The sequence below is a fragment of the Ursus maritimus genome, unplaced genomic scaffold (genome assembly GCF_017311325.1).
Source record: "Ursus maritimus isolate PB19 unplaced genomic scaffold, ASM1731132v1 scaffold_17, whole genome shotgun sequence".
Classification (NCBI taxonomy): domain Eukaryota; kingdom Metazoa; phylum Chordata; class Mammalia; order Carnivora; family Ursidae; genus Ursus; species Ursus maritimus.
This window is the reverse complement of record NW_024424119.1, coordinates 18,862,109-18,888,409: the sequence shown is the minus strand read 5'-3', so window position 1 is coordinate 18,888,409 and position 26,301 is coordinate 18,862,109. Positions and strand designations below refer to the sequence as shown.

The following is a 26,301-nucleotide window of genomic DNA, read 5'->3' as shown; positions in this document are numbered from 1 at the left end:
TCCCAAGTTTACAAAGAGCTCTCAATGAAATTGCAACCTTGTATAGACAAGTGTCCATGAAGGAACAATTTCAAAACCGCTTCTTTCTTTATTACCTCATGGGGTCTACAACCATATGAGGGCATTAAAATTGATGAATAGGTCATACTGCAGCTTTTCCTGCCTCTCTTGCCTTTTATTGGTCCATATTTCAAGCTTCACGGAAATGACAGATTTTATGTTTTACCTCATCATCCTTTGATTGCTCCCCTCAGTTCCTTCTTTTCCTACTGAATCTGTTTTACTGGTAGGAAAACCCACATCTTTATATCCCACTATTTTAATTTCACGTTCTATCACAGACTTTATTTCCGGTTGCTACAAAGTCATCAATTATCATTTTCCACAACTGCATTATAATCTTCATTTGGGTGTATCCTCAATTATTTAACCATTCGCATCTTATTGGACGCTGGGTATTTAAAAATTGTTGCCACTTTGAATAATGGCTCAGTGAACAATTCTGTACATACCATTTTTTTTCTCTGTTACTTCTAGGGATACATCCCAGGAATGTAATTACTTAAAAAGATAATTATTCAGAAGGGAAATTACTCAGCACATAATCCTAGTAAGAGGAAACAATTTTAAGTTAATCCAATAAAAAGTTTCCATTGAGAGACCACTGGTTTTATCTTCACCTCACTTTTATAGGTCCTGTTTTTAACTAGCTAAATGACTACTGAAATCGCCTAATTTCCCTGAGCTTTACATTCCTTTGTGTTGGACAAGTCTGGATTGTGTGTTCTTCAGACTTAGACACCAATCCCCACACTAGAAAAGTGAATTCATGCAAGGCCTGTTGTTATTATTATGTCTAGAAGGTCAGTCTTCCTTCAGGTGTCCTCAGATATGCAGCGACCAGAGGCCAACCTTGATCAATTGATGGGAGAAGTACAACGCATGCTGGAAGCACCACTAAAAGGTCAGAATCATCTGGTGCTGGAAAAGAGCACTAATGGAAAAAAGTTCGCTGAAAGAACCTTACTAAAACACCCAATTACCTGGGGTCTGTTCAAATGAGGACTCAATTAGCAGTCAAGATCTGTAAAATGATGATGGCCTTGGGAGATATACAAAATGATGGCCTTGGGAGGGGCGAACCTACTAGACTTTTTCATGGCTGGAAGCAAAGGGACTCACAAGAAGCCTTCAGTAGAATGCAGCTAGGATCCAGATTTTTGGTCCAAAAGTAAATACAATTCACAGGAATAATTAAGGATAAAAATGAGAGCTCATTTGTGAGAATTAATATTTTACAAATCTGAGAAAAATTAATATTAAAGAAGCTTTACAGAAAACTCACATTTATACCCAATTCAAGGCATCAGACTATAAAGCACAACATTCTAGTCTTGTCCTCTCCCTTCTTCCTATATTTTGATTGTTGGGCATCAAGACTCAATGTTGGTTTTAAAATATGAGGCACGTGGAAAACTAGAATAGCTGTAGATATTCAAATCCAATGAATACACTGGCACGACTGTGTATCATGGAATATAATATAAAGACAAAGATTCCTACCATCCCCCTGCCAAACGTCCTTAAAGACACTGTTATAAGGAGATGAAATGGAATGGTAATGAGAAAGGATGGAGCTTTGAGAATACTGGGGAGCATAACATGTGATATCATCTGGAAAAGCTTTTCATAAGTTACTTTTGTACAGATTTAAGGTTTAGCTTGCTTCTGCACTGCCACCAGGCATCATAAAATCAGTAAAATCTTCAAAGATTCTTCAAGCCAGACAGATCTCTGTCTTCTCTATGCTATCCTGGATCCTAAGCTATTCCACCTTTTATACTAGTATTTTATTATATACGATACTATACTCTTAATATTTCAAGGATGAGTGATGACTTATCTCCCAAAGATACTGCGAAATTCATGAGTTCAAGATTGGAGATTTTATTTTTTACATGGTTTAGTCAGATTTTAGAGAGTAAGACTCCCTGATTTCACTAAAAATACTGCTTGTCTTTTGCATATTAAGAAATTTTTCTCTATCAAAGACAATATAAGGTAGATCAGAGGAGAATCCTTGACCTCAATATATCTAAAATGTAGAACAGCCACAGCAGCATTTGGAGACCCCATAGGAAGCAAACAATTTCTACCTATTATTAGAGGTACTGATGATGTACTTTGTGATACAAAATCAAATGGCCTCTATTACCATACTCCTTGGAATGGCTATGTATGTATGAATACTATGTATTCACCAAAACATTTCCTTTCCTTCCTGGATACTCAGGAAGATCTAATTTACCTGCCTCCTTTCATCTTATTAAATTGTTGTGAGTACTTCTAAACAGTCAGCTCAAGAAGGAATGTAGTAAGGATGGTTGGGTACTAAGTTAAAAGAGCCTGGATTTCTGATCCACTGTTTTGAGAAGAGCTCACCAGGAGACCAGCCCAACCAAGAACATTTCATCGGATTCTATGAGAGCAAAAAATAAAGTTTTTATACCGAGCCACTAAGATGTGAGTGTTCTGGTTATAGCATCTAGCATTAATTATCTAATTAGAACAACTTGCTTGTATCCACCACGTGGAAGAGTAGAGTAATAAATAAATGCTTGCTGAATTTATTACATTTTTCATATTCTATTGCTTCCTAACTCTACTTTAACTCATTTCAAGGGGTGACCAAGACCTAAGTTCTACCCAACACAAGCCAAACATCAAAATCACCCCAAACCTTCTAAAAATACAGCTTCAGAGATGCCATCCACAGAGATGTTGAATGGGTAGGTTTTCAGATGGAGCCCAGGAATCTATACTTCTTATAAAGCTTCCCATGTGATTCTGATATATAGCAGCCAAGTTTGGGAAGCCTGGACTAAAGCTTTAACAAGAGGAAAATAAGGACTACCCCCATCCCTTTCAGCACCAAGGACAATGCCTTTAGCACAGAATACATTGTACATTCAGTAAAAGTTTGTAGTAGATTTGCTAACTGATGCAGGGGCTAACTCAGGTCAAATAATGAGGGCAACCATGTTCTACACTGAAACAATTTTTCTTTCTCTTTTATTCTCTCAGTGTCTAGAGCTCTGTGTTTCCTTTCTTCTATCTCCTATCAAAATCTACTCTCATATGGAAAACATCCCTTGCCTACTTTCTACAAGTAATAATATTAGTGTTTTTCAAACTATCTATGACAGAGGGTCCATGGAAGCCAATACTTTCATAAAATGCAATAAAAACAAATTATGAGAAAATGAAATTTAAAAATCAAAGATATACAAAATACAAGTCTTAATTTTTTTTGTTATTGGCTTTAAGAACCTTAAAATTACATTTCAAAGAAATGAAATCAAAACAAATGTAACATAGAAAACATAAACATCATGGACTAACCCAATCTGCAAATTATACTCTACCAAACACTGATACAAAGTATTAAAAAGCAAAATCTTCCGCCTGTGGACATTTCCATTTCCACTGACAAAATATGTAAGCTGCCTTTATTTTGAATGCCAGCCATCGGCTAGCTAGTGGTATTGAGACAGGGGTGTTTCCCAGGCCCTTCAGAAGTCGGCATGAACACGTGCTAGGCCTGTACTCAGGATTAGAGAGTTGGCCAAGGCAGGAGGAGATCCTAAGAGAAAAAAGGTCAGCGGGAAAAGCTGGAAGAGAATTTTCACACTTTGGTTATGGTGAACTCCCAAGCCCCTCATCTGAAGCAATGTGGTCCTGACTTGTACTTTTGCTTTCAGTGAATTGGCTGTGATATTAAAAGACCCTGTTGTCAAAATGCTACTAACATGTGAAGGTACCAAAGGTTTAAAATGTGGAAATTTTTTAATGTAAAATTAAGCCAAGTGAAGCAATTCTGTTCAGTAGCAGACATATTTGCTATCATACGGGGAGAAAGCTAACAGGGAACCAAGACCGATACTACCAGTAAGAAACAGAAACAATAATTAAAATTTTAAAAATGGGCCTTTTAGGGACCAATTGACAGATTCTTAATAAAGACCATGAGATACATTAAACATTAGACTCTATGGAGATAACATTTGTAACTTTAATATGACAATTTTATGTGATGAGAAAAACCATGGATTTTGACTTCTTGTTTATTGGGCACAGTTCTAGAATTATAATTCTAACATTCTATCCTTGAGACCTTTGCCTTGAATTAAGTTGATGAGAGGGCTAGAAACAGTACACATCAGTACATTGTTCATAAAACTGTGCAATAGTTGGGGTTTATATTCTCCTTCTGCTTTCCTCCATTTTGGCACCCCTGCCATAGTCTGGAATCCCCCTCATCTTTCAGCTCCCCCATCTACCCCCATTCGCTCCAAGGTCTCCTTCCCTTCCCCCGCAACTTTCCCTCCCTGCAATTTTGCAAGCTATCTCTATCCCGGTGATTTGGTTTCAGCTTGTAAAACTGTGTCTTTGCCATTATGCAATCAAATCAGAAAGCCTCTGCTTCACAGTTGGGTCCCGGGATCAGGAGACTCTTGTTGAGTCTTTGTCCAGCCTCTGTTAGGAAAGTAATAAAGAGCAATGGAAGCAATTATCCTGTTGATTTCATCTATAAATCCTATTTTGTCCAAGTTGTGTGAATAACGAGTATTTTGTGAAAATACTGCTCTCTAGTGCAACAGAACTGCAAATAATGCTCATCTATTTCCTATAATCCCATCCAACATATACCAAAAGATTCAAATCTAACAAAACAGAGGTAATATGTCACTGGATCATAAGGTAAGTATGGGGGAAAAAAAGGAAATTCCAAGCATGAGGAAGTTGTAGTGGGAGTGAGTATGCTTAAGTAAATATTACCATTACTTAAACAGGAGTCACAAATAAGAATACCATTACCAATCCATCAATAGGCAATTAATAACAGCTTACTATACACTCAGGAATGAAGTGTGAAGACAAAGGAAGTAGAAACACGGCCTCCAACTTCAAGGAGTTGTTTGCAATTTGATCCAGGTGAAAAGAAGAAATACGAAAGTACATGTTTGAAAGCTGGAAAATGTGGTACAGACTCTAAACTCTCACTGTTATACAGTAGTCACTTGCCACATTGAGCACTTGAAATGTGGCTAGCCCAAATTGGGATAGTTTGTAAGTATAAAATATAAACTAAATTTCTAAGGCTTAGAACAAAATTAAAATATCTCATGAATAATTTTAAAGTGACTATATGCAGAAATGAAAATAATTTGGAAATAACAGATGAAATAAAATATATCATTAAAATTCATGTTACCTGTTTCTAGAAAATATAAAATTACATATATGCTTTGTATTTTATTTCTGTTAGAGAACATGGCTTTAAAAACTGTATTTCAGGGGTGCCTGGGTGGCCCAGTCTGAAAAGCGTCTGCCTTCATGGCTCAGGTCATGATCCCAGGGTCCTGCATCAGGCTCCTTGCTCAGTGGGGAGTCTGCTTTTCCCTCTCCCTCTGCCCCTCCACTTGTGCCCTCTCTCTTTCTCTCTCAAATGAATAAATAAAATCTTTTCTTAAAAAACTGTATTTCAGGGGCACCTGGGTTGCTCAGTCATTAAGCATCTGCCTTCAGCTCAGGGCATGATCCCGGGGTCCTGGGATCAAGCCCCACATCAGGCTCCTCCACTGGGAGCCTGCTTCTTCCTCTCCTACACCCCCTGCTTGTGTTCCCTCTCTCGCTGGCTGTCTCTCTCTCTGTCAAATAAATAAATAAAATCTTTTAAAAAAAAAATTGTATTTCAGACAAATGGGAGCTTAGTAGAGAATGGAGTAATCTGGGTCCCCTGGAAGAAATGGACCTTGAATACGTCTTGCTGAACTTGGAGAGCCAGAGAGGATAAAAGGCATGTCAAATCCGGGAAATGGGTTTTGATGGGATGAAAGTGGGGAGAGAAGGTAAGAATGGGAACAGAGGGAGGAGAAGATACAGTTTAGGGGGATTACAGAGAACAACTTGATGAAGATGGAGGAGGAGAAAAATAGAGGGAGTACAAAGAGATTAAGTCTTTAAAGCCAGGCAGAGGTTTGGAGTACTTCAGAAGTAAGGCAATCTTTGAAAGGGTTTGGGTAAGGGAAATTTTGGATAAAAGCTGAAATAAAGAAAGAAAACTCTAGCAGTGAGTAATTTAAACCTCTCGTCATATTAGAAGGTTCTTACACCATCATTAAATTCAGATTTCCAAATAATATTACAAACTAATACCACAATAGCCAATTCAACATGAAATAACAGCATATTCTCACATATCCAATTAACCTTGCCCTTCAGTCAGTTTGTTTTTTGTTTTTGTGTCTGTGTATGGGGGGGGGAGGCGTCATTTTCAAATGCTATCACACAGAGATGCTGTGATTTCTAACATGGAGGGGAAGAAGAAAATGGAAAGTAAAGTATGTAGGAGGCTTAGAAACACTTTCAGATGATGCCATCTGAATTAACAGTCCCCTTTCGTTATCTATAAAAGAAGCTGTCTTTTCTTGAAAGCCCCTGGAAATGATGAAGTGTTCATCGATAAACATCAATTCCCTTTAAATCATAATGTTTGCCAGTCTTCCTCTATCTCAGTCTTTATGTTGGCACAGAATGTGACTGTCACAAATATCTGGGTGAACAAGATTGTGAAATGTGGTCATAAAATAAGCGATTATTTTTAAACCTGTCTTTGTCACATTGTGATGCTCCACAAAGCACCTTTCCCTGGGCTACGATTCATTTTAATTGATCCCATCAGCACCATAACTATATCCTGAGTGACTTCACAGTACCCTCTATTTCCAGAGAAGCCCATCAGGTTATGGGTTTGTTAGTAATAAAAATTACCAAGGAGCAGTCTGTGGATGACAAGAGCAATACAAATACTAAAGGAGAAGTAATAAGAGAAATAATGACCATCCTGCTAGTTCCTTGGAAGTGAGCAATTCTGAGCTCCCTGAAGCCACACTTAACCTACTGTATTAAGCAGTAATGGACAAATATTAGAAATGTTGATGTCAGGCTTTCAGAATCCGTTGGCATCAAACATCATTTAAAAGTGAAGTTCTACTAAGTATTTTTCATCAAGTTTCCTTCCATAGTATTCTTTTCCTAGTAGGACAGAGCCTTAAACCCCAGAAGAATAGTTTTGCTCCTGTTTTAATGATTTGTTTACTGGTTCACTCCAGAGTATGAGCTGGAAAGAAGGGGCAGTATCATAAGGTCTTTTAGGTACCATGATTTTCCATGATGTCACTACTGGTGGTACTTCCCATTGCCAAGACGATTTGCAGGGCTGAGTAAATGAGCATCCAGCAAGCTGCTGTGGGGACTTCAGCACCAACCAAAGCACAGGCCTCACACACTTCACCTTCACGCAGCCTCCTTGGAATTGTACCTGCTAAAACTTTAAGATAGATCACAGAGCAAGGAAAGTGATAGAACAGCCCCAATTACACTGACAGCTCTTTTTCTCTCTCACAAGAATTAGTTGGACTGGAAGGTGAGTTATTCTGCAGGAGTGAGAAAGAGGTGATAGTATCAGAGGAGCCTGAGAGGGCCTTCATTTTAGGTGACTATTTTAGGATGGAAAACTGACTTAATGAGTGTAATTTACTTGAAGTGACTCTGAGGAGCTCTTTTGAGGAAGAAGTCCACCCTGAACTGGAGGCACCTCACAGGAGGCAGATGGCTAAGAGGGCTAGGTGAAAAGGAGGCAGGAGTTAATGTTAAATAAGCACTACCAGCCGCTGGCCTTCCGTGCTCAGGGCCAACAGCCAGCATTACTCAATCACAGCACCGCTATCACAACCATTGTCGGTAAAGGCAACCAGGCACCAACTACTGATGAATGGGCATTTGCATTTAACGTGAACTCCATGTGCCACACTTGCTTGACTTTAGGCTTAAAAGTGAAAGGAACCACCACTTTCCTTTGCAACTTGATTTATCCAACATCATTTGAGAGAAAGGAAGGCAGGCAGGGAAAGCTTCAGACGACAGCAAAGATAAACAACTTGATATACTAATACCAAGGATATAATTATAAAAATAATCGTCAACTTCTGAGTCCCTGCACTTAAAATTGTGCCAGATATTATAAGTGTCATTTCTAATCCTTATGATAACCCTTTGCAGTGGGCATTATTATCATCCCCCCACACCCCCCCACACCCACCACCCTTCCTTCTGTGGAGGAAACTGGGATGCAAAGAAGTGACTTACCCCAAACCAGAGAACTCACAAGTAGCAGAGCAGAGATCAGAACTCTGATCCTCTGGTTCCAAGTCCCAGATTTACTCTTCTAAGCCCTTTCCCCAAGTGGGAGGTGGTTTTAAAGGTATACACCTATTTGAGGCACCTGGGTGGCTCAGTTGGTTGGGCGTCTGACTCTTGATTTTAGCTCGGGTTGTGGTTTCAGGGTGGTGGGATCGAGTCCTGAGCTGGGCTTCACAGTGGGCACGGGGCCTCCTTGGGATTCTCTCTCTCCCTCTCCCTCTGCCCCTACCCCACCTTCCCCTCGCACTTGGTCTGTTAAAAATAAAGGTATGCATCTATTTAACATTTATCTTTTATTTATGGGAACTGATAGTGTTTTTCTATTTACAGAAATGATATAAAATCTTCCTTTAAAATAAATCACATTTCAAAAACTAACACTGACTTAAAGAAAAATGTAAGAAAGTAATCTCAGATATTTATAATATGGCAAATGGTACTGTTAAATACATCCATTTACTAGAAAGTCAAAGTGAAACAGTTTGAAATAGTGATTTTTATTGTTCACTTCTAAAACCTCACACAAAAGAGGCAGTACTCAAAGTTGGACATACAGGGTGAAGAAGGAGTTTACTGGCCCATTGGGCTTTCTCTTCTATACTCTTGGGAAACTCCCTGTACATTAATAAAGCACTCACAGGCCTGCAAGGAGTTTTCTATTCTCAGTAAACTGAGCTTGCAGTCAGGAAGTACAGAGGGGTCTGTTTTGCACCGTGTTCCCGTAAAGTCAGGATCTGTGCTTGTAATAGCGACAACTGGCTAACATATATGATTAAGGCATGCAGATGAACTAAGGGAAAGCGAGGGGGGAAACCCAGGAACTGGTTTCCTTTTCCAGGTATCTTATATAACCAGTACTCAAAGACTGACCCAAAAGGTGTTTTAAGGTAGCATGGGACAAATGCTTTGGAGGCAAGTACAGTTTCTGTAGAACTCCTGAAATGACACGACGCACAAATGTCCCCATTAGCTCTAAAGGGTAACCTGTTCTGACCTCCAATAATAGCTGATGGACAGCAATATAAATTTCCAGAGTGACTTTCTGATTTTTCTCTACTTTTTTATTTTTAGAGAAAACTCTAACATCACCACATCACCCCTAGCTAATATCACCTACGGAGATCATTAGCAAATGGCAATAATATGGCTCCTGAATTCTAAGATCCACTTTCCGCCCCCCGACACACACATTTCAACATTTCTGAAATTAGATTGTACCTGACACCTGACTGTACACTCAGTGTGGTCTTTCTTTTTCCTTCTTCATTGCATCTCCCACCTGATTTCCCTCTTGGAATTGGGTAAATACAACACTCACATGTTTTAGTGGGAACCTGGATCAGTCATAATTTTAGAAGTATGTCACCAAATATAAGCCTCTCTACATATTATTGGCTTTGAAGTCATTTCTTTTTTAAACCATTAGACACTGAAACATGTTGTTAGGGAAAATGGATTCGAACAAGAGACCAAGTGGTAGAAAGAAAAAAGCAAACTCATCAAAAGAATGCTACTGTGTCCCAAAGGTTAGAGTCACCTTACTATCAAGAGAGAAAGTCTAGAGCAAAGAAAACCAGATAATTCATAAACTGAGAATTCCAGGGCTCATTTATCTTTATTTTTAATAATTCCATTTGTGTACATCTGTTAGATCACAAGGTCATGATGTTACTCTTCATGCTGGCTTCTCACGTGAATTACAAATAAGTTTTTATGCTAATGATTTATAGGGTAGCTATTCATCTTCCCAACAAAGACTTACCTACAAAGAAACAATTATGCTGCCTCTGAGATGGGATGTCATGAAAGGAATGGTTTCCAGATGCTTTGATTAAAAAAAGCTTAAAGAACATATGCAACATCAAATTCCAATGCAGGCAAAACTCATCTTGTTAATAATCAAAACAGTGGCTACCACTTTTGGTGAGAAGGGAAGGGGCAGTGATAGAGAAGGGGCCGGAAGGCAGACAATGTGCTTTTTCCCAACCTGGCTGGTGATTACACAGGTGTGTTTACTTTGTGATAATTCACTGAGCTGTGCACCTGAATCGTGCATTCTTCTGTATATGTGCTATGATCCTCGAATGAAAGAGAAGTTTACAAAATAAATGCAACAGATACGGGATTTCCTGTAATATATTATTTGTTGACAAAAAAAAAGAAGGGGGATTTATTCTGCCTGCATGTAAGCTGCACTAGGGGCTTTAATATTACATTGACTACATGGTAAATGTTGACCCTAGAAGCATTAATCTTGATGTTCTCCCAAGTCATTATCTGTTCTCTAGCATTATCAGAATAGAATATATCTCTATAGAAATAACAATTTCTGGTCAATCTCAAAGAAGAGCACTAAACATGAAAATCAGAAATATCAATCTTGTGTTGGTATAAAGACGTTTCTATTGAAGTAAAATAGTTTCTGTAAAATTGTAGACTTGCTGTCCTGACACACATAACTGGTCCTGGAATTATACTGTTCAGGAGACACCCACAAGTGAAAATGACCTCTTTCAGTAAGCAGGTTCCAACAGGATAGTTTTAGGGTACGGATGCTGGATTCTTCTATCTCAGGTTATCCAGGTTACTGAAGACTGAGAGAGACTCAGTAAGTACTACCCTCTTCCTGCCCCCAGCACCAAACAGGCAGGACTCCATGAATGGGTACAGTTTTGGACAGAGGTGATGAGAAAAGGATGAAAAAAGAGGACTATGTCCCTGGGAACCAGTCGAAAATGAGCACTCAGAACATTTGTCTGAAATTCTATGACCAACAATATGTGGGGGACATTAAATTGACTTACATGCCAACTTTGCTTGCTCCATCACTGACTCTGGGTGGTGCCTGTTAAAAAGCAAATGAAAGCATGGAGTCCCCAATATCTCTTCCCACTCCCAGGGTAGATTCAGGTCAGAGGGTAAGGGCTGGTATTCCTCACGAAGGCTTTGCACTTGAATAATGCCCCCACAAAAGGTACATCCATGTTCAAATCTCTAGAAGCTATGAATGTCACTCTATTTGAAAAAAGGGTCTTTGCAGACATAATTAAATTAAGGATCTTAAAATGAGGTTATCCCATATTATGCAAGTGGACCCTAAATTCTTTGACAGATGTCCTAAAGACAAACAAAGAAAGTAATGTGAGATTGTAGGGGCAGAGGTTGGAATCATGTGGCCAGGAGCCAAGGAAGCCAAGGAATCCCAACAGCAACCCAAAGCTGGAAGAGGCAAGAAAAAACTGTCCCCTAGGGCCTTCAGAGAGAGTACAGCCCTGCCAACACCTTGATTCTGGGCTTCTGGCCTCCAGAACTGTGAGAAAATAAAGTCATGTTACGGTAAGTCATCCAGTTTGTGGTAATGTGTTACACAGCAGCCCTAGGAAACTAAAACAACTCCCAAATACACCCTTAGAGACACTGCTCATCAGGAAGCATGCAATCCCCTACTGATTGAAAAATACTCATCCTTTGGTAAATTCTAGGCTTTATTTTTTCTCTGGGCAAATTGTAGAATATCTCCCCAGGGGATTGCAAGAGACATACTATACCAGAGATAAGTCGTTGCCCCAACTCTCCTCATGCACAGACCCCTCTGACAGACAAGATACACATTGAACTTTTTTTTATGTCTAAACTATTTCACTGAATGAATCATTCTAGAAGTCTGATAGATTCAAACACGCTAAAGTATATGATACCTGCTTTCTGACTGGTGAAAGGAGCCTAACTATTACTGGCAGTTACCAAGTAATGTCTTTCAACTCAGTTTTACTGAAAATATAACTAATTACGAGGAATTATGGTGCTTGCTTTGCCTTTCCTGTATCTGAATCATTCCTACTTATCTCAGGCAATACCTCCAGTCTCTGTCTCATTTCTTTGCTCATTCAACTCACTCAGGTCCTTATCACTCACAGAAACCTCTGCATCTTCTGGGTACCTGGAAGGGTTCAGCCTTTTTCTCTCCTCTCTCCCTGCTCAACTGTGCCCATGTCTTTCCCACCCCGGCCTCAACACTGCCCCAGTCCCAACTCATCTCCCTTCCCTGTATTCACAACCAGAATCTTTTCAGAAAAATACATAATCAGCAGGGAAATGCAAACGCAAACAATGAGATAACACCTCACATCCATCAGAATAGCTACTATCCCCCACCAAAAGAAACAAACAAACAAAACCAGAATATAACAAGTATTGGCAAAAATACAGAGAATCTGGAACCTTTGTCCACTATTAGTAGGAATGTACATGAAGCAGTCATGGTAGAAAACAGTTCAGCAATTCCTCAAAAAAAAAAAAAAAATTTGAAAACAGAATTACCATATGATCCAGCAATTCCACTTCTGGTATATACCCAGGAGAGTTAAAAGCAGGGTCTCAAAGAGATATTTGTACAGCCATGTTAACAGCAGCATTATTCACGGTAGCTCTAAGGTGGAAACAACACAAGTGTCCATCAATGGACAAATGGATACACAAAATGTGGTTTATACATACAATGGAGTACTTCTCAGTCTTCAAAAGGAAAGAAATTCTACATGCTACAACATACATGAACCTTGAAGACATGACGCTAAGTAAAATAAGCCAGTCATAAAAAGACAAATACTGCAAGTGGTATCTAGAGTAATGAAATTAATAGAAACAGAAAGTAGAATGGTGCTTGCCAGGGCTGGGAAGAACAGGAAGTGGGAAGCTGTGGCTTAATGGGTACAGAGTTGCAGTTCTGCAAGACAAAAAGATCCTGGAGATTGGAAGTACAACAATGTGAATAGACTTAATGATACTGTACTATACACTTAACAGTGGTAAATTTTGTTATGGATATTTTACCACAATTCACAGTAAAAATTAAGAAAGATATAAAATATTTCAAATACATGGAAAAGCACAGAGAATAATACAACCACTTACGCAGACTTAAAACTTTTCTCCCGATCTCTGTATCCCTATCCCCCTGCCTCTCAAAGTTGGTGTGCATCTGGGCCATGCATTATTTTTCTTTTACTTTCTTTCTATCTACCCCCAAACAATATGTAACATTAACCTGATATATCTTAAAAACACAATGTTGCATGGAAAACAGCAAGTTGCAAAATACTATTAATGTACACTTTACAGGCATACATATACAAAAGGCAACTTCGAGAAGAAGTGCCTGTCTTTGCACCCATAGACTAGACTCTCCTAAAGTGAACTGTTCTCAGATCTAACTTCCTAAAACATTTGAAATAATCTGCCTGCTTCTTGGTGAGCAGTGTCTGTACCTCACACTCGAGATTCTATTTTTGTTCCCTTGGCTACTTGATCGGATTGCTCACTGAATGCCCCTCGCATTCAGCCTGGCTAAGACCTTAGTCTCCCCAGTTGTGCCTTCACCTCCTGGCCTAGGCAACACAGTCATGGACAGCTTATCATAGATTTGATAGTGAGCCCCGGATCTTCCTGTGTGTTCACTGCCACAGGTGCCCCAACACCTGGCCTAACAGAGCCTAATGGACAGGCCCCAGAGACTTCAGGGATTAACAGATAATTTTGAAAATATGCATTTTTATTTTAGGTTTATGTTAAAACATAATGCATTATGGAAATACATGAACAATTCAACTATCAAAGAAAGAATCTAATAAAACACTAAAACTGAGACACAAAGCTAGGCATTTGGGCCCTTTTTATGTCAAGAAACTAGCAAGTTATCTGGTCATAAACATTATTTTACTTTTTATATTCATCCTCAAGTCAGTCAATGCGTGACTTGGACTACCCACTCCTGGTGATGGAAAAATTATTTCACTTTTGTATAGACTAGATCTTCAGTTTTTAATGATGGCTTCATAGTCAAGTAATCTTACCTAAAAATCAGCAGAAAGCCAAAAAGATATGTGACAAGCTTAAATGCCTTTGCTCTTTACCCTTCTGCATTAGGAAAGTAATTTTTACAAGGCACTGCAGTACACCCTGTATACAGTCATTTTTGGTTTTACAATTGAACTACACAAATGCAAAAGCATTGGTAAGCAGAAGCAAGCAGACTGTGGTTTTGCATGTGTCTAACAAATACATCATTTCCTTATCAGGTGTCCTTACTTCCCTTACATATATCTCACACAATGGAGTTCACTGTCTTCCGAAAATATAAAGACCTTTGACTTCATAACCTTATACCTAGATCAAAACTCCACTCCAACGCTCTTTAGTAATGGGCCCTGAGAAAATTGCTTCACTTCTCTGAGGCTCAATTTCTCACGGGTCTAATGAGGCTAATAAAATCCACCTGACTTGGACTGACCAGATAAGAGGTAACACCTGTGAAGCACCTAGCACAGTACCAGGCGTATCACAAATATGACCAAGGTGTAACCGAACTCTTTTTAAACCATTTCATGAAGATCAAATACAGGTTAAGGATAAACTCAAAGAATCTGTTAATTTGGTTTTTGTTACTCTTGTGTTTGCTCATTGGTTTGGTCCTGTTGTTGCTGATGTGATCAGTTGTTTCTCTGGATTAACCAAATCAATCTACTGGGTTGGCTATTAACAGCCATTTACAATTAATCCATATTTAAGGTTTAGGGATAGAAAAATTTTCCCTTCTTCCCTCTAGGTTCTTTGGCTGATCTAATAATTAAATTGACATAAGACAGATTAACAGGAGAAATACAAATTTAATTTCGTATGTACAGGAGCCACACAGATATGAGACTCAAGGGCAAATCCGGCAGTTAAGGCTTATATGCCGACCTGAGCTGAGAAATCAGACAGGGGCCTGGGACTTCAAAAGGGAGAAGGGTAAATAAGAGGACAATAAGAAGAGCAGATGTTGGTAATTAGATGTTTGCCCTGCCATATAGATAAGCTACTCAGATAAAAACCTATCACTGGTAATAGCTCTCTTTCTGGGCCAGATCCCCTATCTAAATTCTTTTAGAAAGCTGAGGGAGAGGTCAAAGTTTTTCTGAAGTCTGCCAGGTCTTGACTGACTTTAGCTCAAGATAATCCATACGCCAAAGTGGCATATTTTCGGGTGGCAAAACTGGCTCCCCTTCAAAGAATAACTACTGGGTGACTTTCTAAGGAATAAAAGATGGAAGTTCGATCCCGAATTCACACTATATACCAGGATAAACTCCGCATAGATCAAACATTTAAAACAAAACATGAAAGAATTATAAGAAATACAGAGAACTTTTTATAACCTTAGAGTAGGGAAGGCCTTTCCAACTATGACTCACAATTTAGGTGTCATAAAACAAACAGAAATATCAACCAATACGGCTACACAAAAATAATACTAAAAAAAAGAAACAAACAAAAAACTATGTGACAAAATCAAAAAACAAATAAAATACTAGGAAATTAATTACAACTCATTCTATAAACAAAGGGCTAATCTCTACAGGATGCAGTTAAGTTGCTGGAAAACAGAACAAAACAAAACAAAACAAAAAAAACCCACACAGACCAAAAATCCAGTAGAAAAAAAATGGCCAAAATATAAAACAGGCGGAAAAAGGAAATGCAAATGATCCTGAAACATATGAAAAGATTTCAAGTGTGATCACAATAAAAGCACAGCAACAACATACTACACTAAGTTACAATATTTCACCTATCACATCTTCGAACATCCAAGTTTGATTAAACATCTGGTTGGCAAATTTGTAGGAATTATGGGCTCTTCATTCCCTACCAGGGGGAGTGAAATAATACCTATGGAGGGAAATTTGGGAATATATTTTAAAATTATAATCGGATTTATTCTAGCATCCTACTTCTGGGAATTTATCTTAAGGATATACCTGTGCACTCAGAAAATCACATGTTACTCATTACAAAATAGTTTGTAATAGCATCAACCTGGAAGCAATTCCCATGTCCACCTAAACGTTACAGTTCAGCCACAGAATGGAATGTTCTGCAGCTCTTACAAAAGAACGAGGAAGGCCTCTACACACTGACACAGAAGGAAAACAGATGGTTGAATGAAAAAAGTACAAAACTGGCCACAGAGTATGAGAATCTTATCAAAGAAAGGAAGGTAATATGGATACATAATTATATTTTCCTGCATTTTCATAAAGAGATACCAGATAGACACAAAAAATAAACAGAAGAAAGTGGTATCCTACAAAGGGCAGGAGGAATATAGTGGATGAGGACTAGGGTAGAGCTAGACTTGCCAGTGTATTAATTTTAATATCATTTGGATTTTTTAACATGTTAATGTGTTATCTATTCATTAAATTAACTTTGATTTATTTATTGATTACCTGCTATGTAGAAAGCCTGGTGTTCAGCACTATAGTAACCCTTTCAAACCAGCCACAATGAGTATTTATAAGCATCTATGTGCTAGACATGATGCTCTGCACTCACTGGTGGGAGGTGGGGAAGGAAGAGAACTCATGGTTTATAAGTTACATTGGAATAAGGGTCCCATCTCTGATTTTGTACTGCTTTCCCTCAGGGCCTACCAAGAATATGATCTTAGGTGAGACAAAACACATATGCATGAAAAGATAACTATCAACAGTGCAGAACAGTGCTAAGTAAATACCAAAGGAAAAATGTTCTAGACCAGACCAGGGAAAATCCCATTGGCCGAACCGGTCCAGAAAGGCTTCCAAGGAAGTAGAACTTGAAATGTGTCTTGGGTATCATATAAATTAAATCTTTCTCACAAAAGTTCTTCTGTAGAAAAAGCTTTTTTCAGAACCGTCGTGATTATACTGATTTTTCAGAAGTGGGGGTGGGGGGTGTGAGGAGGTAAGAAGGACATGCCCCATCATTTCTACTCAATTTTCAAAAAATGAAGAACACTGCAAAATTAGTTCTTCCTGTCATCTTAGTCCTTCCTCAAAACAGAATTGGTACACGGAATTAAGAGCTGGATTGAAATTCACAATTTAAAAAGTCTCACTTCTTCATTTTATTCCTCGGCAATTTAAAATTTTTCATCATCTCAAGAAGTTCTTCTCTTTGGCAGCTTTCACGGACGTTTTCTCTGCATGGGTTGACCAGAATCAAGAGAGGAATTGTAAGTTTCTGTTCCTGTCCTACATTTACAAAGGGGTTTCACTTTGTAAATGCTCTTCCAGCCGCAGCAATTAAAGAGGGAACACAACCTAGAAGGAGTAATTTGTCAAGACTCTCAGGATTGTACTGTCCATCTATTACCTGAATGGCCACTTTGACACAGCTTAGCTCGCCCCTGAATGCTTCCCAGGAGGGGAAATCTCTACCACTGTCATCTTGGTGCAACTCTTTCAGGAAGTTCTTATGTTGAGATGGAAAATCTATCTTCAACCTACTGGTTCTACTGCTAGCCTCGGAATCCTGCAGACAAGACAAACTCATCTCACAGGACTCATCTCACAGCACTTAAACGAGTCACTCCAGAAGAATCACCCTCCTTACATTAGTTTGGAGTCAGGGTATAGGGGTGGGGTAGGGAGGGGAGTAAATAATGTTTTGTTGTTTTTGCTGTTTGGTTCTAAACAAGGCCTGATTAGGTTTGCACTGAAATTAATTAGGTAACAATATTTTGATTAACCGCAAAATAGAAATATGACAACACATCACATTAAATGTACTATTTAGTCATCTAGTTAACCAAATTCACTTGAAAAATATTTTCAGAAGTGCATCTTATATGCAAAGTAAGTAGAACAATTGTCTTCTAAGCATGCACCCTGAAGTATTTCAGCAGCTCCCATTATTATAGGTCCAAGGTGATCAAAGAAACAATTCAGGAGTGATAAGCAAGAGACAAGACTACTTTTCTCCCACCAGAATTTAAGGCCACAGAGAAATGAGGTCTTTGAACACATTCCTGGAGAATAAGACTTATTTTGAATAAACTGCTGTCACCTAAGTTAGTAATACCCCAAGCAAGTTTTATGGCTCTCTGAGGAAAGAATTAGCCTACTCATTTGGGAATTTAGTGGTGTTCAGAATGCAGAAAGTGACAATGAGGTTGGAAATGAACTGGCTTTGGGGCTTGTTCTGCTATATAAATAATAATGAACCTTTTCCAACAGGAAGTAATGTGAAATGGAAAAAAAAAAATCTGTCCCTAGAGTATAAAATTACCTCATAAACCAATTTGCATTTCTCCACTCCAAGCATATTTTTTGGGAGTTCTACTTAGAGAAAGCTGCTGAATGATAATTAATTTTAACAAGCACTTGGCAGACCGAGCTGGACAGTACACAAGCTGCCCTAGAGCAAGTATGAATTTGAACTCTACTTTTTACCACATTTTTTTCCCAGCACGACAATATGTGGGCATGAAAATGATCGGGACTTCAACTTTACTTTGTTCTTTCTTTTTTTCTTCATTTGGATTTTTCTTTCTTTTAATTTAACTTGAATACACAAGCAGTTTGTAAACACAGTTAAGAAATGTGGGAGATAATTGGATCTTCATGTAGCAACGCCGGAAGGGTATTAGGTATTTGCTATTCATCAAAGGGACCACTTGTTTTTCTTTTCTTTTTTCCCAACGTTCGGAAAAGAAATGTACACATCTCCTGGCTTATAATGTATAGTTCATTAGTGGAAAAAGTGCTTTAGAATGAGATCTTTATGTCATTTCCCATGCAATATTTTCATTCTTTCTTAAAGCACGATTTGGTAAAAGCAAGTGATAGTCTTGAGATGTGAGCACTATGTCTCTTTTATATCCCTGCACATGGAATACGGGCAAGCAAATAAGAAGTCATTTCTGAAGAGGAAAATAAATTTTGAGAGAACTAATACTATGATTTGATAGTAATAACTTACCTCTCATCTATCTGTCTAGTTTATTGTTCTACACTAATTTATTTGTGCATGGCTATAGCTTTATAATTTATATGAAAAGGTGCAAAATCTTAATTATGGAAAAAAAGACATTCTGTAATTTCCCAAGCAAGCTACTAAAAAGATGAATATCTCTCTATGTATTTTCAGATGAAAAACAATGACATGATAATCCATCCCTCCTTGTATTTTTGAAAACAGAATTAACTACCTGTGCCTCAATTGCTTGCTCTCACAAAGAAATAATTAACCTTCATGATTAGCAACTCATCAAATTCCATTACTTCTATAAAGGCAATACTTTTTTATCTTTCATAATCAAATTTAAGCTCATAATTAATGCCATGGGTAAAACTGCAGGTTAAAAATAATGTGTCTGAATTCCTTATCCTCTTCCTTTGGAAGTATATGAAATGTTTACTCTATCTAGAAATCTTGATGCTTAAGTGGCTTGTTATTTTTGTCACCTACAAACACGATAATATTCAAATTAAGCTTTTCCTTATCAGGATCTCCCTTGATCATGCGCCACTTTGGAGCTTAGCAAATTTCTGCAAAGTCAAATCTATGCACCAACTGAAAGAATTTTCTTAATTTATTCTTGATTCTGATGGGAACCCTCTTAAATTGCACTCAACATTTACTGAGACTCTAACATAAGCAAGGCATTATGCCAAGAAGTAGGGCACACAGGTGAGTAAGATGAGGGCCTTGGGAAGCTTTTAATCTAGTGAGGACACAGACTATATTTACTTTATGTTGATAAAGGGGAAAGAGTTCTCACCTGGTTGCTAGCATACAAAGGTGTTACAGATCTGCCCCAAACTAAAGGTATGACCTTGAGAAAGCTTGTTATTGCCCTCTCAATCTCTTCTTCATCTGTAAACTAGGCATTAGGATTACATTTATTCAACAAACACCGACCAAGCATCTACCACGTGATAATAGTGGCTAACCCTAATGAGCAATTACCATGGGCAGGTATCAGGGTAAACATTTAATATGCATTATCATTTAATCCTCAAAGCAATCCCATTTTCAAGAGGAGGAAATTGAAGCTCAAAGATGTTAAGTAAATTGCCCAAGAATACAAAGTAGCTGAGCCAGGATTCAAATCTAAGCTTGGCCTGACTCCAAACCTGGTCCCTTTAAACAGTACATCATGTCGTTGCCACCATTTCTAATAGTTTCTAATTTCTTTATTACTAAGTCTTTTATTTTAATCCCAGTGTAGTTAATATACAGTGTTATGATAGTTTCAGGTGTACAATATAGTCACTCAATAATTCTATACATTACTCAGTGCTCACCATAAGTGATGAGGGAACAGAAGGCAAGCTGAGGACAAAACACAAGCTGACACCCTGCAACCTCTCCCCACCCCCACTTCTGGGTGGGATATGTAATGTTCCTCCAGAAAGTTCCCAACTATCTTCATGTTGATGCCTACCTAAGGAACAAACAACTTAACTTGACAATGGCAAGGCCTCTGGTATCCTGTGAGTTGTCTTTAACATATGAAAATCCAGGGGCGCCTGGGTGGCACAGCGGTTAAGCGTCTGCCTTCGGCTCAGGGCGTGATCCCCGGTGTTCTGGGATCGAGCCCCACATCAGGCTCCTCTGCTATGAGCCTGCTTCTTCCTCTCCCACTCCCCCTGCCTGTGTTCCCTCTCTCGCTGCCTGTCTCTATCTCTGTCGAATAAATAAAATCTTTAAAAAAAAAAAAAAAAAATGAAAATCCTTTTGAAACCTCCTTTTTTCCTTAACTCTCCCATCCCCATAGTATATAATCAGCCACCCCTCACAGCCCCAGGGCAGCAGCTGGCATTTTGGACCAAAGACATCTCAAGAATTCCTTCTTGGTCATGACTCCGGACTCCACCCCACTGAACCTCACCTATATTCCACAACCTCATCATAAGTATACAAATAGATTCTAATTTCAATATTACATGATGATTATTTACCCTAAAATTGTAAAATGTAATTATAAACAGTTTGATTTTTATATTAATAGCAGAGGGGTGGAGGTCAAGAGTACACAGCAGAATGGCACATTGATTCCAACCAGGGAAACCCAAGGAGACTCCCTGGAGGAGGCAGCATGTGGCTGCAGTTAGTAAAATTTCCTCACACAAAATTGGAGGGGTAAGGGCTTTCCAGGCCGAGAGAACTAGCTGAGTGGTCACAAAGCAGTAAACATTCATAGACCTGTAAGAAATTAGTGGAAAGGGCAGAAAGAATGAGGCCTTGAAAATTCAGCTCAAGCCAGATTGTGGAGAGGCTTTAGTCAGTAAGGACCCTGCAAACTCTGGGAAATAGGCAGCTACTGAAAGTTGTAAATGAGAGCTAAATGATTAGTACCTTTTTGTTTTGAGCTTATTTCTTTGTTGTTTTTAATTATTTACAACCAATAAGAACAGATAGCAAGGCTGTCAAACACAAGATGAACATACAAAACTAGTGACACTAAACACTAGCAACAAATAATTTTAAATGTCATTTTCGAAGAAACAATTTTTAATAGCAATACAATTAAAATACAACTTGGGGAAAATCTCAAAAAATATGAGAAGTGTCTTTTCCACAAAAATTATAAAACCTAAGGGGTGCCTGGATGGCTCAGCCCATTGAGCAGCTCCCTTTGGCTTAGGTCATGATCCCAGGATCGGGCCCACATGGGGCTCCTTGCTCAGTAGGGAGCCTGCTTCTCCCCTGCCTGCTGTTCCCCCTGCTTGTGTTTGCTCTCTCCCTCTCTCTTTCTCTCTCTGTGTCAAATAAATAAATAAAATCTTTTTTAAAAATTATAAAACCTAATTTAAAAAATATGAGAAGTTGTAAGTAGAGAGATATGCCATCCTTATAAATGGAAAAACAATAAATTGGCTTATAAATTCAATGCAACTCCAATGAAAATCTCAGAAAGCTTATTCTTGGTAGAGGCCAGTCGGTCCTTAGTCACATGGAAAAGAAAGGTCAGTTTTGTCAAGATAATTTTGAAGAAGAAAAAGGGTAGATGTCAAAAGCCCACAGATGTCAGATTAAGAGGTACAAATTTCCAGCTATAAAACAAATAAGGCACAGAGATGAAAAATACAGCATAGGGAATATAGTCAATAATACTGTAATAACCGTGTGGTGACAGATGGTGACTACACTTATCGTGGTCAATAACGAGTACTATACAGAATGTCGAATCACTATGTTATGCTCCTAAAACTAATTTAACGTTGTATGTCAACTATATTTCAATAATTAAAAAAAAAAAAAAACCAGATGTCAAACATTTTAAAACTGGGTGACCTGAAACTGCCCCAAGGACTCTTATGGTTTTCTATTTCTTTTTTGGGTTAAAGAAATAGTGTGGAGAAGGGGGTAGGAAAGATGACACTGATGACAAAAAGACATGAGCTCCTCACCCACTTTAAATCAAAGTGACCCTGAACCTTTAACACAGTGATTCTGACTCATAAAGTCAAAAGCTATTTTCAAAAGAAGCCCTCGAAAGACAGGGGCCTGGCTCGAAGGTCAACAATGCAGAGTCGTTGGAGTAAAGTTTCAATCAGCCAGCTGGCACGTGCTAATCACCTGGTATGTGCCAAAAACTGAGTCAGGAGATGAAATTGTAAGCACACTGCCCTGGGTAGAGGCAGAAGTCACACATGAAATAGCTAGAGAAAATACTTTTAAAAGCAACATACTAGTGAGTGTAGTCAAGTACAAGTATAAACGAGAAAATGCTGAGAGCTGCCAGTGGGGGTAACCACAGGCAGACGGGCACCAGGAGACGTTGTGAAACGGGCCTGGAAGGTGTATGGCTATAGGAGTCACTGTGGTTGAATGCTGCTGCTCTTGTGCCACTGGTCCACTGTCACTCATGCATTATAAGAGGACAGCACCAAAACTATCACTCTGTACTACCCACTGCATCTAAATTCCATCAAATTACGACAAACTTATCAAGATGTAACTTCAAAATCTGTCTTCCCCTATAAGAAACTGGCTAAAGATCTTGTCTAAGATTTAAAAAATTGGTAGGCTTGTCTTCCTACTTGTTCTCTTTCTCGTGCATTCTTATGATGCTGCAATTAGCTAGTAATTTCTTCTCCCTTGGGACTCTTTATTTTGGGCCTTAGAATTCACAACTGTTGCTTGTGAGGTACAGAGCACCAGCATGGAGGAAGAAACAGAGGTTAATACCTGGTGGAGGATGCGATTCCCCTCATTGAGAAGCTTATTGTTTATAGAATGGTGAGTCCCAGAAGAACCTGAAAATATACATGAGATCCTAATGTTCCCTCACAGGAGTGTTGCTTACATTATCCATCATTAGAACAGACATGGACCCACAAGAGCTTTCTAAACCATTTATATCACACTGGCTCACAGAACTAACTTAATACATCCAATAACCTTGGGGCGCCTGGGTAGCGCAGTCGTTAAAGCGTCTGCCTTCGGCTCAGGGCGTGATCCCGGCGTGCTGGGATCGAGTCCCACATCGGGCTCCTCCGCTATGAGCCTGCTTCTTCCTCTCCCACTCCCCCTGCTGTGTTCCCTCTCTCGCTGGCTGTCTCTCTGTCACATAAATAAATAAAAAAAATTAAAAAAAAAATACATCCAATAACCAAGATTCCACTGCAAGTACCTCGATTGGGTGTTGGCTCATTCATCTTCCAACCAAAAGGTAATGTACCATAAAGTGCATATTGATAAGTCTCCAATGATTAAGGCAACCACATAAAATCTCATTACGTAAGAGAAATTAAACTCACTGTGGTTTATATAGCAATATTCCTCATCCATGTCCGACCTCAGTTCGCATGCCAGTCACAGTTAAATCTAATTTGCTGTAATCCTGGTAAATGGGAGGTAATCAACAAGACCTCAACTCCAGCTCCAAAGCAGCACAGAAGACATTTCTGAAACACATTAATAAAGAGTGAATGGGGAGAAGGTTTCCTAACAATAACTGACATTTGTTATGTACCAATAATGTTCCCTGGGTTCTGGTATTCTATTTATCAGAATTATAAGTATGTACACAGTTTAAGAGATTTATCTGATGTTTGTTATGTCTGTTATGTCTTCTGTTATTTTTGCACGGTTACTAAAATTGAGATTAGAGCCACCATTTTTGAATGGGGTATTATTCTAAATCCTTAGCTTACTTGATCTCAGCTCAGCCTCACAACAACCCCATAGGAAATTGTTCTGGTTGCCCACTTTGTAGCTAAGGAAACTGAGGCAAAAGAAGTCACATGTTGCCCGAAGTCTCACAACTAATCAAAGGCAAAGACAATACTTATATTAGTTCTGATTCCAGAGCCCAACCTCTTAACTATTCACTGCTCCCCTAGTTGTAGTTACTTTTTGTATGATTGTTCATTAATATGTGGATAGGTGGATAGCTCAAAAAATTCTAAAGAGAGTCTTGGGATTCTGGTTGGAAATGGAGGACTAGGAATCTTGCTTGAAGAAATATTTCAATAGCAAAATTTCTATTTTCACTACATGGCAAGTTATTTGGGGTGGTTTGTTTGGGCTGATTGACAGAGTTTAGAGGAGGAGATAAGGGTTAAAGCCCTCCCAAGCCAACCTTTGGTGCTGCTAATATAGATCACATTACTATGTATTTAGTACCATTTTCTCTTTGGTTCCGAGGAAGGGGTATCTGTCCTACGTCACACCTTCAAATGTAAAATGTTATATCATATAAGTACTATGGATCACAGTACTAAGTCATAATTACTTTTTCCCAATTGATTTTTTTTGCTCTGATCCACTGAAAGACATACAAGCTACTGCTACACAATGCCTAAATAATTGATTACTTGTGGGGGAAAAATTCACATCCACTAGCCACAAAACATCATGTGTACAGGGCCACTTTAATTATATATCTTATTTCTCATGGTCATGCAGAATTTAGAAAGCACAGTTGTTCTAAAGTTGATACTGTACAAGGCGCCTAGGTGGCTCAGCTGTTAAGCATCTGCCTTTGGCTCAGGTTGTGATCCCAGAGTTCTGGAATCGAGCCCCGCATCGAGCTCCCTGCTCGGCAGGAAGCCTGCTTCTCCCTCTCACACTCCCCTTGCTTGTGTTCCCTCTCTTGCTCTCTCTGTTAAATAAATAAATAAAATCTTTAAAAAAATAAAATAAAGTTGATATTGCACAAAACCCAAAACCTGTTGGAGACTAGGGAAATTATTTTGTATATAGGCAAAATTTTGAAGTATGAAAAACTGTTTCTGACACAATATATTATCCTTTCCCAAGCACTTAATCCGAGTCTCAATTTTACTCTAAACTGGATTTGTTGGTATTATCCCCTATAGGTGTTATCTGAGAAAGCTGTCATCAATTTAATACCAGCCTAATGTGCTCAGGTCTCAGTGGGCTCTGAAACTACACAAAACTGGAGGACGACATCTATACCCTAAATATGTTAGGAGAATTAAGCACAATTCTTTACCTAGACCAAGGAGCACCTTACCAGACACGCAAAAGGAACTAGATAAATGGTAGTTATTTGGTGCTATAAGCTATACAGCACTGACTGGGTAAGGGGTCTAATTCTGCAAAGGGTAGAGGTTTGAGGAAGTCATTTGTGTATTTATTCTTCCTTTTCTTCCTCAGTGAGAAAGATGAGCTGTATGACTTTTAATATGAAAAATGCTAAGTGCCATTTATCTGTAGCATGAATATATACACTTGCAGACCGAAAGGCTAATTAATTCGAAGTTTAAAAATAAACCATACAGCACATCAAATAGAATGGTAAAGTACATTATCAAAGTTCAAAAAATCCCAACTCGTCCACATTGTGCAACTAGCAAACGTGACGTTTAAAAGTGTAAAAATCAAGCGTAAGAAAATTTTTACATGTAAAGAAGACAAACTTGTGTTGACTACGTATTGTGGAAAAAGGAAATTACCTAACCAGACTTGGGGTGGAGTCACAGCCCACTTAATTGTGTCATAAGGAAAAAAATCCATTAATTCAACATACACTTGTTGAGCGCCCGCTACCTACCAAGCACAAACAAAATCATTCACAACTACCAACTCGGCTTTCTCGGGGCCGGCAGCCTTCCCCACTAAAAACAGTACTATCTCGGCTAACACCTTACTCAACATTTTCACGAAGCACGTCAGGGAACAAAGGGATGGAGCAAGTTTGGCCCTCCCCCTTCCACAGGCCTCGCGCGTTCACGTAACCTCAAATCGAAAACT

The 26,301-nt window shown here is 38.7% G+C and overlaps 1 long non-coding RNA gene across 2 annotated transcripts in view; it reads right to left on the bottom strand.

Annotated features, from left to right (window-relative positions):
- LOC103667009 overlaps positions 1-26,291 on the bottom strand; it is a 164,763-nt gene extending 138,472 nt beyond the window's left edge. For both annotated transcript variants that reach the window (XR_005835198.1, XR_005835197.1), the window contains exons 1-2: positions 26,102-26,291; positions 23,841-23,987 (exon numbers count right to left, since the gene is read on the bottom strand). This is a non-coding gene — a long non-coding RNA (uncharacterized LOC103667009). The remainder of the gene's footprint in view (positions 1-23,840; positions 23,988-26,101) is intronic.
- Between the last annotated feature and the right edge of the window lie 10 nt (positions 26,292-26,301).